The sequence below is a fragment of the Phaenicophaeus curvirostris genome, chromosome 8, assembly GCF_032191515.1.
Source record: "Phaenicophaeus curvirostris isolate KB17595 chromosome 8, BPBGC_Pcur_1.0, whole genome shotgun sequence".
In the NCBI taxonomy this organism is placed as follows: domain Eukaryota; kingdom Metazoa; phylum Chordata; class Aves; order Cuculiformes; family Cuculidae; genus Phaenicophaeus; species Phaenicophaeus curvirostris.
This window is the reverse complement of record NC_091399.1, coordinates 15,968,808-15,984,508: the sequence shown is the minus strand read 5'-3', so window position 1 is coordinate 15,984,508 and position 15,701 is coordinate 15,968,808. Positions and strand designations below refer to the sequence as shown.

Genomic DNA, 15,701 nt, shown 5'->3' with positions numbered 1-15,701 from the left:
GCCAAAAATGAGTTGGTGGGGAAGAAAATGAACTTAGCTGAATAGAGAGCTTTTTGAGTGCATCTCAGAAAAAAAAAAAGGAAAGTATGAGCTTTGGACAAAGAGGCAGGCACTTCAGGAGGACTACAAGGATGAAGTGAGAGAAAATCAGATGGGCTAAAGTGCAGGTAGAACTTTAATTGGCCAGTTTTGAGAAAGATAAAAAAAAAAAATGTATCTACAGATATATAAACAACAAAAGAAGGGCCAAGGAGAATCTCCATCTTTTACTGGATGCAGGGGGGAACAACAGTGACAAAGGATGAGGACAAGGCTGAGGTACTTAATGCCTTTTTTACTTCAGTCTTTAATAGTAAGACAATCACAAGTCTATGGGGCCAGATAGAATCCAGCCAAGGCTATCAAGGGAGCTAGTGGAGGTGCTCACCAAACCCTTTTCCATCACTTACCAGCAGTTCTGGCTGACTGGGGAAGTCTCACTTGACTGGAGGTTGGCAAAGGTTATGACCCTATTTACAAGAAGGGTCAGAAGGAGGATCCAGGGAACTACAGGCCTATCAGCCTGAACTCAGTGCTGGGGAAGATCACGGAGCAGATCGTCTTTAGTACTATCACACAGCACACACAGGACAACCAGGTGATCAGGCCCAGTCAGCATGGGTTTATGAAAGACAGGTCCTCCCAAACTAACCTGATATCATTCTATGAAAAGGTTATCCACAAATGGACAGGGGGAAGGCTGTGGATGTTGTGTATCTGGACTTCAGTAAAGCCTTTGACACCATTTCTCAGAGTATTCTGCTTGAGAAACTGGTTCCAATTGACCTGGACAGGCATGCTCTCTGCTCAGTAAAAAAAGTATCTCTATGGTCAGGCTAAGTGAGGGTACTTTCAAGAAGAACCAGAAACACTATTTGGAGACTGGTTTTCTAAAGTTACACATCTAGGTTTAATTTACATGTAGTCTTCATAGGGGTTTATATATTGATTGTAGCTTTTCTGTTCAGAGATGTGATTTAATGCATCCATTATAATTTGAACCTTAACTTTTAGGATCAACCCCAACTTGCCTTCTTCTTCAACAGAGCTTGCTACGCAACCTTAAAAGGAATCTGGAAACAAGAACTAGTTGCTTTAATTCTGAGCCTATATAACTAAAATAAACTTATAACTATGTAGAGCCTGAGCCATCATTTCTTTTTAAGTGGTTTGACAGAGCTCTACAGTGTATCCAGAAGGCTATCAGCTACCTGAATCTGCATACTAGAATCTGCAATGTTTCTCTCTAAAAGTATTCAGCAGGCCTTTGACAATATTCTTTTAATCCTGTCAAGATAATTTCTGGTAAATAAAATAGTAACATGGGAAAAAAATAACCACATATTCACAAACCAAAATGATATGAAATAAGAAAGAGGTTCAAAGCTATTGACACCATCCTTATTCTTTAGGGTGTGATTTATTCTTCCTGACCATAGTCAATGTTGGATCAATGCAGTTTTATCTCCCTGCTCACATCATCATTATAACTAATCTTTGTTTCAGTTTACATAAGTGTCCTCCAAAAACTGGGTCAAAAAGATTCCCTGTAATAAAAAGGAAACTGATCTACTGCATCAACAGAAAAAAAAAAAAAAGAAATAAACCCCCACAAACATAAAATACTAGAAAAATCAATAGGTTTATATCCAGATGGCAGATGGAAGGAAGAAAATAAAAATAACCACACCATGAAAACCAGAAAGGATTCAATTATTTTTTTTTGAATCATCTAAGCCACTTATACTGTACTAACTAGAGGAAAAACTCTTGTAGTATCACTTCTAATCACAATGATGGAATTTCAGTCCCCAATATATGTTCTTACACAGAAGTAAATACTCATAAAACCAGCATGTCTATATATAAGACAATGTGCTGGTGAATCAACTTAATGTATGCAAAAGAGAAGATGTTGCTTTAAGTGATTCTTCTGATGCATGTGTCAAAAAAACTAAGCTAAAAATATTTATGATGAATTGTCTTAAGTAACTCACTTCTCAGCTAAAGTTCTAGGTATTGTTCTTAGTCTTGTAGTTTTTAATTGATGACTGTTAATAACCCAGAACTACCACTGCTATCTGCATATCTTTCTCTGAACTACTTACACCACTAACCAAATGGGTTGACATCACTTGAGCAGAAACAAAGCACCTGCAGTAGGTTTTCCAGTCTGGGATTTGTTGCTTATTAACTGAAAACCAGCATGTCTTTGTAATCCCCAAGAAAAACAGTACTTCAGCAAGTCCAGCTAAAATAAAACCAGTAATGTTATTTCACTTCTTCAGCAGGGAAATGTGTTGGTGAAGAAGCGAGGTCACAGCTCATGAGACCACATCACAGAACCATGAGCAGATGCATTAATAAAAGGAGAAATGGAAGTTCATTGTAATTTACTGACTCTTATACGATGTTGTATTCCAAAGTGTTGTTCTTAGGCACAGAATCAAAAGTCTTCCCATTAACATCACTGCAGTATTCCCCCAAAAATATTCGTGAAGAATTCTACTGGGGATACTGCTGTTAGGGCCCTTGGAGTCTTTTTTTCCTGTTAGTTGTGTTCTGTTTAAAAACTCCTTTCTTCCCCCACAGGTCTTGTGCTGTTACATTACCAAGAGAAGGCAGAACATGGAAAAGAGATTTTGGCTAATTCTGCAAAATACAGTACAAAATAAGAGGCAGTCAATTAGTGTGGCAGTGAGTCAATCATATTTCTCTAAAGCAAAATACCACCTGAGAAATAAAATACTGCTATGCAAGCTGACAGGGGAAACAGAGAAGCTGTTTAATTGCTTCCTACTTTAACTTATCACAACACTTACTGAAAATTCTTTGGATATGCATAAAAAACGAAGGAAAGATTACAATGGGATCCTACCTGCCATGAAATCTCTACTCCGACTGGTAATAACATAGTTATTATGCCTCTTGTAATCTTCTTTATGAATGCGGCTGTGTGTCAGTGGGTCAGATTTATGTTTTCCTTAATTTTGCTCTTTCCTGTGAAACTACCATTATGATAAGACTAGCACTTTGTTAAAAGAACTAAGCATCTTTATCTGATGGCAGCATTGGAATCTGACTGAACTATGACATATTTGTATAAGAAATCACAACTAAATTGTTAATAGAGCTGTGCATCTGAGAGCTGGTGGAGAAATATTTAAGAGCACATATCTGCTCAGAGACAAATTTCATAGAATCACAGAATCATCAGGTTGGAAAAGACCCACCGGATCATTGAGTCCAACAATTCCTATCGATCACTAAACCATGCCCTTCAGCACATTGTCCACTCGTCCCTTAAGCACCTCCAGGGACAGTGACTCAACCCCCTCCCTGGGCAGCCTCTGCCAGTGCCCAATGACCCTTTCTGTGAAATTTTTTTCCTAATGTTCAGCCTGAACCTCCCCTGGCAGAGTTTAAGGCAATGCCCTCTCATCCTGAATTTGTGTAGGGAACCATTTCTAAGGGTTCTCAGAAAGGAGTCAAGGCATTGAGAACCTGCCCAGGGAGAATTAATGTTTTCTATAACATACATAATTTTCCTTCTGGCTTTTAATAATACATTAGTGAGAAAGACCGCTTGCCTTTTGTGTTTATTATGGCTATAGGATCAGCCAGTTCAAAAAGCATAGTATATTGAAATTCTGGCATCTTCCATATTAATGAATTCATACACATTTGTGTCAAGTTAGGAAACCAATCTTTTGGACAGCTGAAAGATTATAAAAAGCCTATTATGACCCAACTTGAAGATATCAACCTATAAATCTAGAGGAAATATTCCTAGCTTGGTGCTATTCCTTACTGCATTGGATGCGTATCTACTTTCTAGGGCAGAGTTTCTTATTAGAAAATTAATTGGGTAGAAAGAAATTAAATACAATATTTATAATTACGGAAACTAAAGAAATATATATTTTGTTCAATTAAATATATATCCAACTGTTGACTAAATTAAAAAAATAGTAACTCAGATGGGAACTGTATTATTGATATATTTTTTCCTATGGGTCCAAGCAGAGTTATAAAAATAATTGTTTTCACGTGGCTTTGCTGTACTTAAATCATTGCTGCTGCTGTTACATTAGTACAAAAAATCCTCTTCGGTTTAATCTTAGTCTTGCTGAATGTTATTAGATTGTATCTATTCAATCAATGTTTCTTTCTGTACACTACTTATAGCCCAAATTCTGTCAAGAGATGAAGTCAGTCATTCAGGTTCTGTGTACAGCACTATCTGAGGATAACCCATAGAATCTCTAAGTCAGAAAGCATTTTATTTAAATTACAAGAACAAGTGTGTTGAGTTAATATATACAAGGAGACCAACTGCGTTACATCTCTAGGTTTTTGCCAAGTGTAGTCCAAATTTTTCAGTGGTTTTAGCAAGTGCTTTACCTCATACATTCAAAACCCATATCCGATCACATTTATGGCACACCGACAACTCAATGAAACTTGAAGCTGAGAACAAGCCAGTAATCTAACTCTCAGTTGTGAGGCAGAATTCACTCCGAAGCATGCAGATAATTGCTCTAAGCTACAGTGAGTGACATTAGAGTGGCCAATATACTATGACTGAAGTAACATGCAAAAAGGACTTGTGAAAATTAATACAACAAAATGCAGTATTCGATGCTGCTGGAGATATGTCCTCCACAATGACATATGGACAAACTTGCTGGTGCATGAGTATAAATTTCTTTTCTGTTTCATAGATCTGTAGCTGTGCAATGCAGGCATGAATAGAACAGAAGTTTTTCAGACAGTGACCTCATATTTTTGAGAGAGAAGTCTCTTAAGAATGAAGGAATCCCAGAACCTTGTCACCCTAATCTGAGTGTTGTCTTTGGCCTCTACTCTAATACAATAGCCTGCCATAATTAGTTATCAATATCTCATAAAAAGAAGTTGTTATTTAGGTTGAGAACGATGCAAGCAGAGGTGCTGCTGGACTTTTATCAGTGGCTACACTGAAGAGGCCAAAAGGCAGTCTCCTAGGGCAGGGCATGTAAGCATGGACAGTCATGAGAAAATAGGGACACTTGAGCCAAAGCTGATGGGGAGGAATCAACACTTGAGAATTCCAGAAGCTTTACTTGACATTGAGATCTGTGACCAAGGTTCATCAGGGAATCAACATCAGTCAGAAATGACTGGAAAGGAAAGAAATATACTGTGGAAATCTAAAAATCAAGATCAGCCAGAAAGGTACTATCACGAACAGAAGTGTGAACGTAAGAAAAAAACCCCAAAACAAAAACAAGAATTTGGTGCAGGGTCAGGACTGGCAAAAGAAAATCTGTTTGTTGGCACACATTACTCACAACTGTGCTATGCGTATCCAACATAGACTTTGGGAAAGTACCTTCAGGACAAGACTACAAAAAGGTACATGATATAAGCCACCCAATCAATAACTTTTCATTAAGATCTCTGCAGCTCCCTCATCTACATGTCCTACTATTGCTATTGTTCTGACCAAAGAACTAGGACATACATAATCTGCCTTCTCTAAGAGCAAATCTCCTGTTTCTTCCAATAGCTTTGCATGTAGCTGAAACAGAAAAGCACTGACAGATAGCAGAAAAGGACAACTTACTCATACTCATATACTTCCTAAAGTGTAACTAAAAGAAGAGGCTAGCATAGTGTGCCACCAACGAGAATGTTGGAAAAATGTTTCTCCTGCTCCTCCACCCACCGTGCCCACCCCCCCCCCCCCCCAATTATTTTGTTTTCTCACAGAAATTTTAAAAATTTCCTTCTGTCTGAGGCATCATCATCACAACGAGTCGTCCTTTAGTCTGGAAGTGCTACAAGAATTTTTGTGTAAATTATTAACTATTTATTTCATAATTCCACTAAATAAAAAGTAGTCTGTTTCTTTATCAGACTTCTTGTTACTGATATTTTAATGAGTATTTTACACTTCTAGTTGAGTATCACTGTGACAGTGGTAGAGATCCTGAACAATCAACTATGCTCTTTTTACAATTTCCATTGATCAAGATGTCACCTAAATGAGGAATAACATCAGACCTTTTTCCTAAGCAGATGTGTTCCCCGTTGGATTTCATGCATTAGAGAAAAATGGTGGAGAAGATCCCAGATAGATACAGGGGCACAGTGACAGTTGTGCTGAAACAGCCTCCAGAAATCAACAGGAATTTCTGCAGTTCTGCCATGGGGATACCGAGTGATCAATAAGTATCTAAGATAATTTCCTTTGAAAATCCATCTGCATTCCCATTTCAAAGAGAGGTACCTATACTCCAGTAAGTTTAATTTGAAATGTATTTGACGCCTCCTTTCCCCTAGAAGGGAGATCTTGTGCAAGTGGTTTTAAGTGCATTAAAAAAAAAATCACTTTGTGTTTGTGAGTTGTTTTGAACTCTCTGCTTCTAAATAACAAGGCTGTTGTGTTCCCATTCACTTAGCTACACCAAAAAAACCCCAAACCACTGAGATTAAAGATTTCATTTATAAGCTTACAGTTATGAAAGTCTTTGATTGTTTTGATTGCTGCATTTGCCTATGGAACCTCTTGCAAGTGTGGCATCAATGGTGCATGGGACAGACAACCTGCTCTATTCTACGCTCCACAGCATAAGGAACAGACAGACAGATGAATCTATAGTTTCCACACAGATAAAACAATATAACAATTAGAAAGAAGAACTGATGACTACACTCAAGGTACCACAGAAGGAGACAATACTTTTGGCCTCTGAAAGAATAATAATTGCTGGTTGTACAACAGTCTTTGGGAACATCTCAATGTTTTGACTGAAACATTTAATTGGTTTTAGGCATGTGTCAAACCACATGTCTAACCCATGAGACATAATCTCAGACATTGTTGATCACTAGATGAAAACACAGGGAAAACATCTTCTTGCATTCTCCTTATATTCTGCAAGCTACTATACTTTATAATTTTTTTCAGGAAACACTTAGGCAATGCTCACATTTTATTTCTCTGTCCTCTTAGACCATAAAGAAAAACGTTTTCAAACCATACTTAAAAAAATAAACAATAAGCTTCTTCTATAAAATCCAAATTCAAAGTTGTCATAAAGCATTCTCTTTTGTAATGTACAAAAACTGCTTGCTTGCTGCCTTATAAGAATACTCATTTCTAACAAAGTTATCTACGTAGTCAGCAAGTGTGGATATATTAGCTTCAGTGCAGAATCAGTGAAGAATTAATACTGAGACTGTAAAGTGAAAGATGGTAAATATTAAATGTGCGGCAGAAGACTCACGGAACTAAGTGCATGTAAAAAAATAAATGCACTGTCTTCATAAGTATAGAATAGTGTACAACTTTCATTAGAGATTTTGAAGTTTATTTTTCTTATTTCTAGGACAAAAATTGGTGTTACACATGGTAGACATTTCAACTAGATGATCATTAAGCTACTCTAAAATTGTGTACACATGGACTAAACATAGAAATCAGTCAGCCAGATAAAATACTACATTATGTTTCCAGCTTAAAGTTTCACCCAATTAAGAATATGTAAACCTCATCATAATTCCAAGAAATAATTAAGTCATATTAAGTGTAGCTATAGAAACCCTGCCAAATCAATTTCTTAATCATTTCATGTTCTTGTCTCACTGTTTAATCATCCTGGAAAATAATACAATGTAGACCATAAATCACTAAATTCAGTGAAATTATATACAAGCTGTAGGTGTTGCTCTAGACAAAGATAATATTTTACTCTGGTGAAAGCAGTGTTTTTCCACCTGGGCAAGCTAGATGAATGAGAACTGGGAGCTTTTAAGCAATGCTTATAGTAAATTAGACCTTTAGTTTTTCCTGTTCATCTACAAATCTGAGAAGTTGCTTTCACAAAGTCTTATTTTTCTCCAAATGCTGCCACACACACAAAAGAATCCTCTGATGTATTGTGGGCTTTCCATAGAAACCATCCACTGAGAAAAAATATAGTTCTGCAAATTCTACCCAGTTTACTTTTATTCCAAATAACTTGATATGGCATTAATTAATCTAAGAGTCAAAAAAAAAATTTAACATGCTGGAGAAGACTATATGTAATATCAAAGAGCATTTGCTACATTTGCAACCATTTTCTTGGTGATATTTTTTGTAATATAATTTATTTTAAGCAAAACGAGACATTCACAGTTCCACAGAGCTTTTGAAAACTCTAAGAAGACTAGAGTCTAAAGAAGTAACCTGAACCGTTAAAGCACTTCCAGTTTATCAGTTTTCTGTTCTATAAAGACGGAGATACAACAGATTGCTTATTTCAAGGCAATTTGGATGCTTACTACAGACCTTTATGTGTTTCAGTTTTGCTGATTCTAATTATGCTTTAAAAATAATCCTCAAAGCAATGAAGACCTTTGCTCAAGGTAGTCCTTGTTTATCCAGTCATTTTTAAAAAGAACTTTTAATCACAGAAGGTCAAGAGGTACCCAGAAACACTGCCCTAGGGGACATGAGCCTTTTAGGTTTGAACTGTTTCCCACACTATTTCCACTGTGCTTCAACAAAGCATATATCAAGACAAACACAACCACAGAAACCAATGCTACAGTTTTTATACTGTTAGATTCTAAGCCCTGACTGATCTCTTCCCTGATGGAAAAGAGAATTCTCAGGCAAGAAGCAGCTAGGAGAGGAGAGACATGTCTAGAAGAGCAAAGTCACATTAATTGCCATGCAATACAGGGACAGTGCAATCAATTAGTAGACTATGAGTTTTAGAGGACTTACACCAAAGAATAAGGAGATTTTGGGCACCTCCATGGAGAACATAGACTTCAAAAGCCAAGGCACTACAGCTCTGATGTGTGACTGGTTTCACTTTGTTTCAAGCCACTTTGCAGGAAGAACAGTAGAAATATGGATTTGTTGCTAAAATGGTTCTTAAATGCAACAATTTCCATGACAAATAAGTGATGCCAGAATGAAAGCTTAGATGCTCCAACAAAATCCTGAGCTTTCTGCCTTTTTACAAGAGCATACAGGCTGAGATCATCCCAACAACTGGGTTCTGCTATGTAAACAAGTTTATTACTGCAATGAGAAAGATATAAAGTTGACAAGTCTCTGCTATTTTCAAACACTGTTTTTATTCTTCATTCTACTACTGATACACGATTAGACATAAATAAGCAATGTTAGGCTTCAACCTTGCCATGAGCTTAACATTGCAATAACTTAAAATAGATTAGGATCTGAACCTGAACTAGCCACTTTTAACTTATCTGCAATGCAAAACACAAGTTCAGCTGAACCTATTTATATAGTTCTTTGATTTGCTTTCGCTGGTACAAATCAACAAATGCTGAGATGCCATTAATACTGGCACATCTAAACATTATTCATTACGAAGTCCCATTTCCCAACTGGACAGCTCTACATTTTCTGTGGTCACCTAATTAATGGGTATCTATTAGACCCATCTGCAAATCTGACCGAGTAATACTTTCACAAAACTAAATTGAGCTTGCCACAGCAGAAATGACACAGTACCGTGGGGTACAATTAACTACAGAGAGACGTAATTTATCCTAAGCCTTAGGCATAATCAATAATGAGTTTCTTTTCTGAGGTGCTATGGGGTTATAAGCACAAGATGATAGGCTTGAATTATTTAAGTTTTGATGACCATTTTCTACTTGGATCCTAACTCTCTGCAAATATGGAGGTAGACAAAATTTTATTATACGATGAAATTCACTACCAATTCTAAAGTTAAAAATCTTAACTGCCTAAAATACAAATACTATCTTATCTGTGTAGAAATTTCGTAGCTATGGTATTAATAAGACAATATGAGGACCAAGTAATATCTTCTCTGTCCTTCATTTCTCTATACACACAGGACCGTTCTTTGATTTTTCTTTTTTTAAGACACTAATTTAGGCAGAAGCAGCCCCTTCTGATTGGCTGACAAGGATTTGAAGCTACAGCTCCAGCCCAGTTGACAGTGCAAGTCCTTGCAAATCCACTGAAGTCAGTGAAAACTTTCTCCAGACACACTGTGAGCACTGAAACAGTGAAATCTCCACACATTCTACTTGAAGATTAACTTTCATTAATCATTTCACTACTTGCTTCAAGAATTTGTTTTCGTTAATCTTCCAGACAGGATTTTTCCTAGCTAATTCTCTTAAGTAAAGAGCTTTATATTGAAGGTGGGAGGGAGCTTGTGTAACTTTGTTAACACACTCTTATTCCATCACTATTTCTCTCAAACATGTTTCAAAGTTCATCCTCAGACACATTAATTGCCAGGGACGGGTTTCACTTCACCCATCTGTAGGTACTTAAGCATATACCTGTAGTATACACCACCTGTTTAGGCTCTCACAGTACTGTGTTGAGAGAAGAAAACACATCTCCAAACAATAGATAATCTCTCTTGTTTTAGCTGATAACACATTGGATGTCAATTGCCTGCAGGAAGTACTTAGACAGCTCTCAGACCATATAAGTGTAATGATCTAAAAATCAACAGAAGAAACTAGATAATGGATTCTAGTGTCCAGAGCTCTCCCCAGCTGCACTTTCTCACAATACACATGATCATGTCTAACTCTCCAACCACCTTTTACTTTTCTGGAAGTAGGTATTTAGGTGGAAACATTGGGACTTTTAATAGATGAGATAAATTTTGCTGGTGTACCAGCCAAACTGATTTTCATCCTTTTAACTCTAAAGAGGTCACAAGAAAATTGTTCTTATATTTACAAATAATTTCTGTTGCAACTGTTAAGAAATAACATTAGAATGAACAATTTATTATCCAATACTTTAGAAGCTAAACTATTTTAGTAAAAGTCTAAAGGTGATTCTCTTGCAAGACCATAGTGGGGGGAAAGAGAGCCCATAAAGAAAGCTAATTTCAAATCTAATTTCAACATTTATGGTGTTCACGCACTTTTCAAGGTTACACAGCAAGACACACGAAATCAGGGAATACAGCCTGGAGCACAGCAAGAAAAATGATTGGTACGGGCAGTAAGTGAATAAGCTATAAAACCAATTAGTAAATGTGTGTTATGATGCATTAGGATGCATGCTGTATAAGAGAAAGGGCATGTACTGACTGTACTTAGGCTCAAGCTGCTGGACCCATATATCTATATCCAGCTGTATTATGGCATTATTAAATGCAACTTCCCAGCTGCCATGGTTTGCTAACAGTGTTTCCATAATAAAGGAAATACAAGTAATGTTTCCAAAGACAAGAGAGGTTAGGATGAAAGTATGCTTGGAAAGAAAGAATAAATGGGCACTGAGCTGGGAGACATCTCCAAAGGGACAAAGTAACTTTATAGACAATGTTGCATAGAGCGCTTCAGGAAATCTCATTCAGTTCTGCGAAGCCCGTATGAGTAGCCACAGACGAAGGAATGTTGATTACTGAAAATCTCCTGCTTCATCTCTAAATTTGTAAAAGTAACTTGGTTTATTTTTATATCCTCACTCAGGTATTGGATTAGAACAGACTAAAAGGCAACCCCACAGTGACAAGTCGTTCGACATTTGCAGCTTCCCTTTTTTATTTTTCACATGGTTGTGTGTGGTTGTGAGTTCCTGTGCGGTAAAGATGTTTTAACTGGATATTTTAACTCTCAAAGTTGACACAGAAAGATAAATTTCATCTTTCAGTCCCACTGAAATCTAGTGAAGCCTCAAGAATTTTCCCGGATTGACATAGCCCTCCTGTAACGTAATACTGCTGCATACCCACATTTCCTTCACAGGTATAATTATACTTCTCTGTACTCTAGAAAACCTCCCTTTCCGAGTGGGCTCTTGAGAACACATGCAGCTGAACATAAAATTGAGCAATCTAGAGACTACTGTATTAGAGATGGAAGATTCATCGTGACCTTTTCTATTCCAAGAATTACAGGAGCTTACTTCAGCTGCCACCACATATTCAACCTCATTTTGCCACTGCTAGGACAGAAAGCTATGCGAGATGGTTTTATAGAGTACTTCTAGGTAGACTGTGCAATATTTATTAACTACTGTAACACATAAACCTTATGAAGCAGAGCCGATTCAGTGATGGCCATAATTCAGAATTTTTTTCCTGCTCTGTTTAGGTATGTTTTTTTCTGTTCGCTTCATATGCAGAGTAATTTCTTACACTTTTCCCACTAAATACCATTCACCCCACAGAACTCGGTTCTCAAACTGTATGAGATTTTCATTAAACAACATTTCATCTGAAGTTATAAACAGAATTATTTCATGTAATTGAGGATGGAAAGATTCCATAGTGAAGTTACTTTATTTTATTGGTGTGTGCTTATTTCATTCTGCAATACTTCTGCTCAATATTATGCCATTTTCATTTCAGACTGTAAAAAGACACCAAAATTTCAGTATCATAGTCAGGAAGAAAAATATAGGAGGTTTCAGTCTGTTTTAATATCTTGGGCTTTTCCATGAATATTTTCCAGTTAAAACATTCACAGTGCTACAGAGACAAAGAGGAATAGTTTATTCCATCGATTAATATCTGTGTGGCACATATTAACTTTACTTAGGATCTAGTCCTCAGGATTTATTCACCAATCATAAAAGCTAGCTCATCAGTGTTAATATGGTTATATTATGCATACACAGTTCTTTCGACAAAATTGATACCATTCATTACCCACAACACTGTTTTCAAAGCTTGGCAGTTTCTACAGTTCAGAAGAAAAACACATCAGCAGTGTGGAAGTAAAAGAGATCAACATGTAGGGACAAAGAAAGCAAAGATATTTTGAGACTAATGTGTAGGAATGAAAGACAGGACACTTAGGTTCTCTTCCCGTGGTTCCTTTATCCTCTCTTGTGACCTTGGAACAACGATGTCACCTTTCCAATTGTCAGAAGGTACAAAACAAGCCTAGCACATCAAGCGAAAACACCTCTGAGCCTTAGTCTGGTTAAACTCTAAGTCTCAGCAAGACACTCTGTTATACTGGTCCTGGTGCAACTTAAAGTTGTTACCAAAGAGCTTTGAGGTCTGTCCTTGCCTGAGGGAACCCAACACCACTTCACATCCTCTTGCTGCAAGACAGCTCCCCTCTTTCCTGCTCCCTCTGCTAAGTAGTGGGACAAAGGGGCAAAATAGACCTTGATTAGCTACAAGTCAGTTGCACACCAGCAAGAAAATCCCTTCAGTGGCACTGACTGCTGGGCAATTTTTCACTTTTTTTTGCTTTGCAAGAGTGGTACAGTGGAGTTAGCACATGAGCAGCAATGCTAACCTACACCTAACACATACAGAGCTGCTAATTCAGTTCATGTGGTGATAGTCATGAATGCAACCAGAGAGCCTTTGGCAACTGAGCCTATGGTGGCTGAGAATAGTTTTCGTTATATGGAAGACTGAATGAATTTATAGCAGAAATAACACTTAAAGTGGTCACATTTCCATATCACATTTGGACAGCAGAAAGTCTGAATAATTTTTCCCTGGATACTTCAATATCCCAGTTGTGAATTATAAGCTATGCCATGCTTATCACACCCAACAGTTATCCAGTGTTTAGGCACAAGTGTTGTCCACCTGGCTTACTGCAGGCAGAGCCAGGGTATGACAGTGAGATCAACTGAGTACCTGCTTCAAACATTGTATGGCGCTTATTAAGGAGTGAAGACCCACAGTGAAATGACTAATCCCTGTGAAAGCCTGTGCCTGGAGTGAGTCATTCAACTTTTGAAGTTAAGACATATGCATTCATATTTTTTTTTTTAAACGCTTCTGAATTTAGCTTTTTATTTAGCAAGGTCATTTAACTTTTTCTCTTTGAGAGGAAAGACTTATCTTTGATTACAATCAAATACTTTTGGAGCATTGCAGTAGATCATGTCACTCAACATTTTAAAGCTACCATATGGAGAGAAAGATCAGGAAAGACCTCTTTTTGAAATATACCATTGAACTCTGTAGAAATGCAGTAGTCTAACATCCTTTGTACTAAGAGAGTTTTCTGGGGCACAGAGCAGAAAGATCAGTTTCTTTTTGTTTTTAATGCAGCAAAAAGCAAAATGCTTTTGAAAGTGAAAGCAGTTAATAGCTATAGTTAATATTTCTAATACTCTGCTTTAACCTAGATAAAACTTGTAAATAATCTATTTTCTCATCCTTAGGATAAATTTGAAAGTAGCTTTGAAGCAACGCTTTATATAGTGGATAACTGTTATGCTTTTAAGGTCAGAATTGACAAGTATAACTATGTAGTCTGCTTACTTAAATAACTGTAGCTACAGATCTTCTGTCAGCATTTTTCTTTATATGTGAATCTAATTAGCTTAATAATCTTGTTAATGTCTTTAACTAGACAAAAGGCAATAACACACTCCTGTATTATTTCCAGCCAAAGAGTTCATTTCAGTCTGCAAAGTTTCCTGAACTCTTTGTAGACATCCAAGGTTCAGTAATAGCTGAGAGATAGTCCAAAAGAAAGCAAAACTGGTTTGCAGCTGCAATACCTTGCATGGTTGTCTCTCAATACCCTTACATCCAAATGAGTATGTGAATTAAGAATACAACCTGAAAGGTGGTTCTACTGAACTACAATACAACCTGAGTACTCAAACTCTACCTGGATGTGGTATCCATCTTTCTTGTAGTAAACATTTAACAGTGGGCCACTCTAGGTCTCTGGCTGCCCCATCCACCAAGAATCCCAGCAAAGACACCTGTTGGTATTTCTCCTCATCCTCAGCATTGCCAGTTCACTCTGTGTGCCAGTTTCAGCATTTTGTTGCCTCCAGGGGTCTCATAACCTGTTAGAAGAAAGAGTGCTTAGGAACCTGGGAGGAGTTGGGTGATGCTGTTGTACTTTTAAGGACATCTAGGACTTCTAATATTCCTAGCATGCTTGGGGAAAGCCTGTTCTGAGGAAAGTGCTCAGTAAAAAATAGCCTCAAAACTTGAAAACACCTCAAGAATGACCTAGACTTTTCTATGTGTTAGTGCATAAGAGCCAACAGACAAATCATCAATAAACAGAATCAAACCACCTTCCTTTGAATCTCTGCAGTGTCCCACATTGCAGAGACTGGTGCAGCCTGTGGAACAATACAAAAGATTCCTAGTTCTAAAATGGAAAGTGTCTTACAGAATGAAGCCACACCAGTCTTTGTAGCAGACAAGTGTCATCTACTATAACAGATGCAATCCCTAAAAAGCAGGGCAATTTAAAAGGAAGCTGCCATGTTAAAATAGTGCTGTTGTTTGCTGTTAACTGCTCTTCCAGTAAAAGATGCAAAGAGCATCATTGTAAAGGAGCAATGGCTTTACTTATTCTATAGACATGTATTACCAAAAGTAAGAGGTGAAAGAAAGGAAATGTGCACTTGCAATGCTTTGAACCACACACTTTGGCTTACAGTAATTGTGCTTTCTTTTGGTGGCGTGAAGGAGTAAACCAAAGGAATAACACACACATGCTTGCTGCCTGAAATTATTAGAAAGTTGGGTGATGTGGTTACACTCTATAAGTGACTGCAAAATAGCTTTGAATAAGTCTTCCAAGGGAGCAACAATTTTTATACCTTAGCTTCCTCAGTGGTTGGTATGATAGCTTACCTTTTATGGCATCATGCCTGCTGTAGCTCAGCCTAAAACCTATTCAAGCTTATCTTTTCTCCA

General features: G+C 37.3%; 1 protein-coding gene across 1 annotated transcript in view; it reads left to right on the top strand.

Moving 5' to 3' along the window:
• The window catches only part of RNPC3 (RNA binding region (RNP1, RRM) containing 3), a 205,674-nt gene extending 195,574 nt beyond the window's left edge, over positions 1 to 10,100 (top strand). Inside the window, exon 16 of the transcript XR_011337878.1 lies at positions 10,090 to 10,100. The gene's annotated coding sequence lies outside the window, so the exon portion shown is untranslated. The remainder of the gene's footprint in view (positions 1 to 10,089) is intronic.
• Positions 10,101 to 15,701: the final 5,601 nt, after the last annotated feature.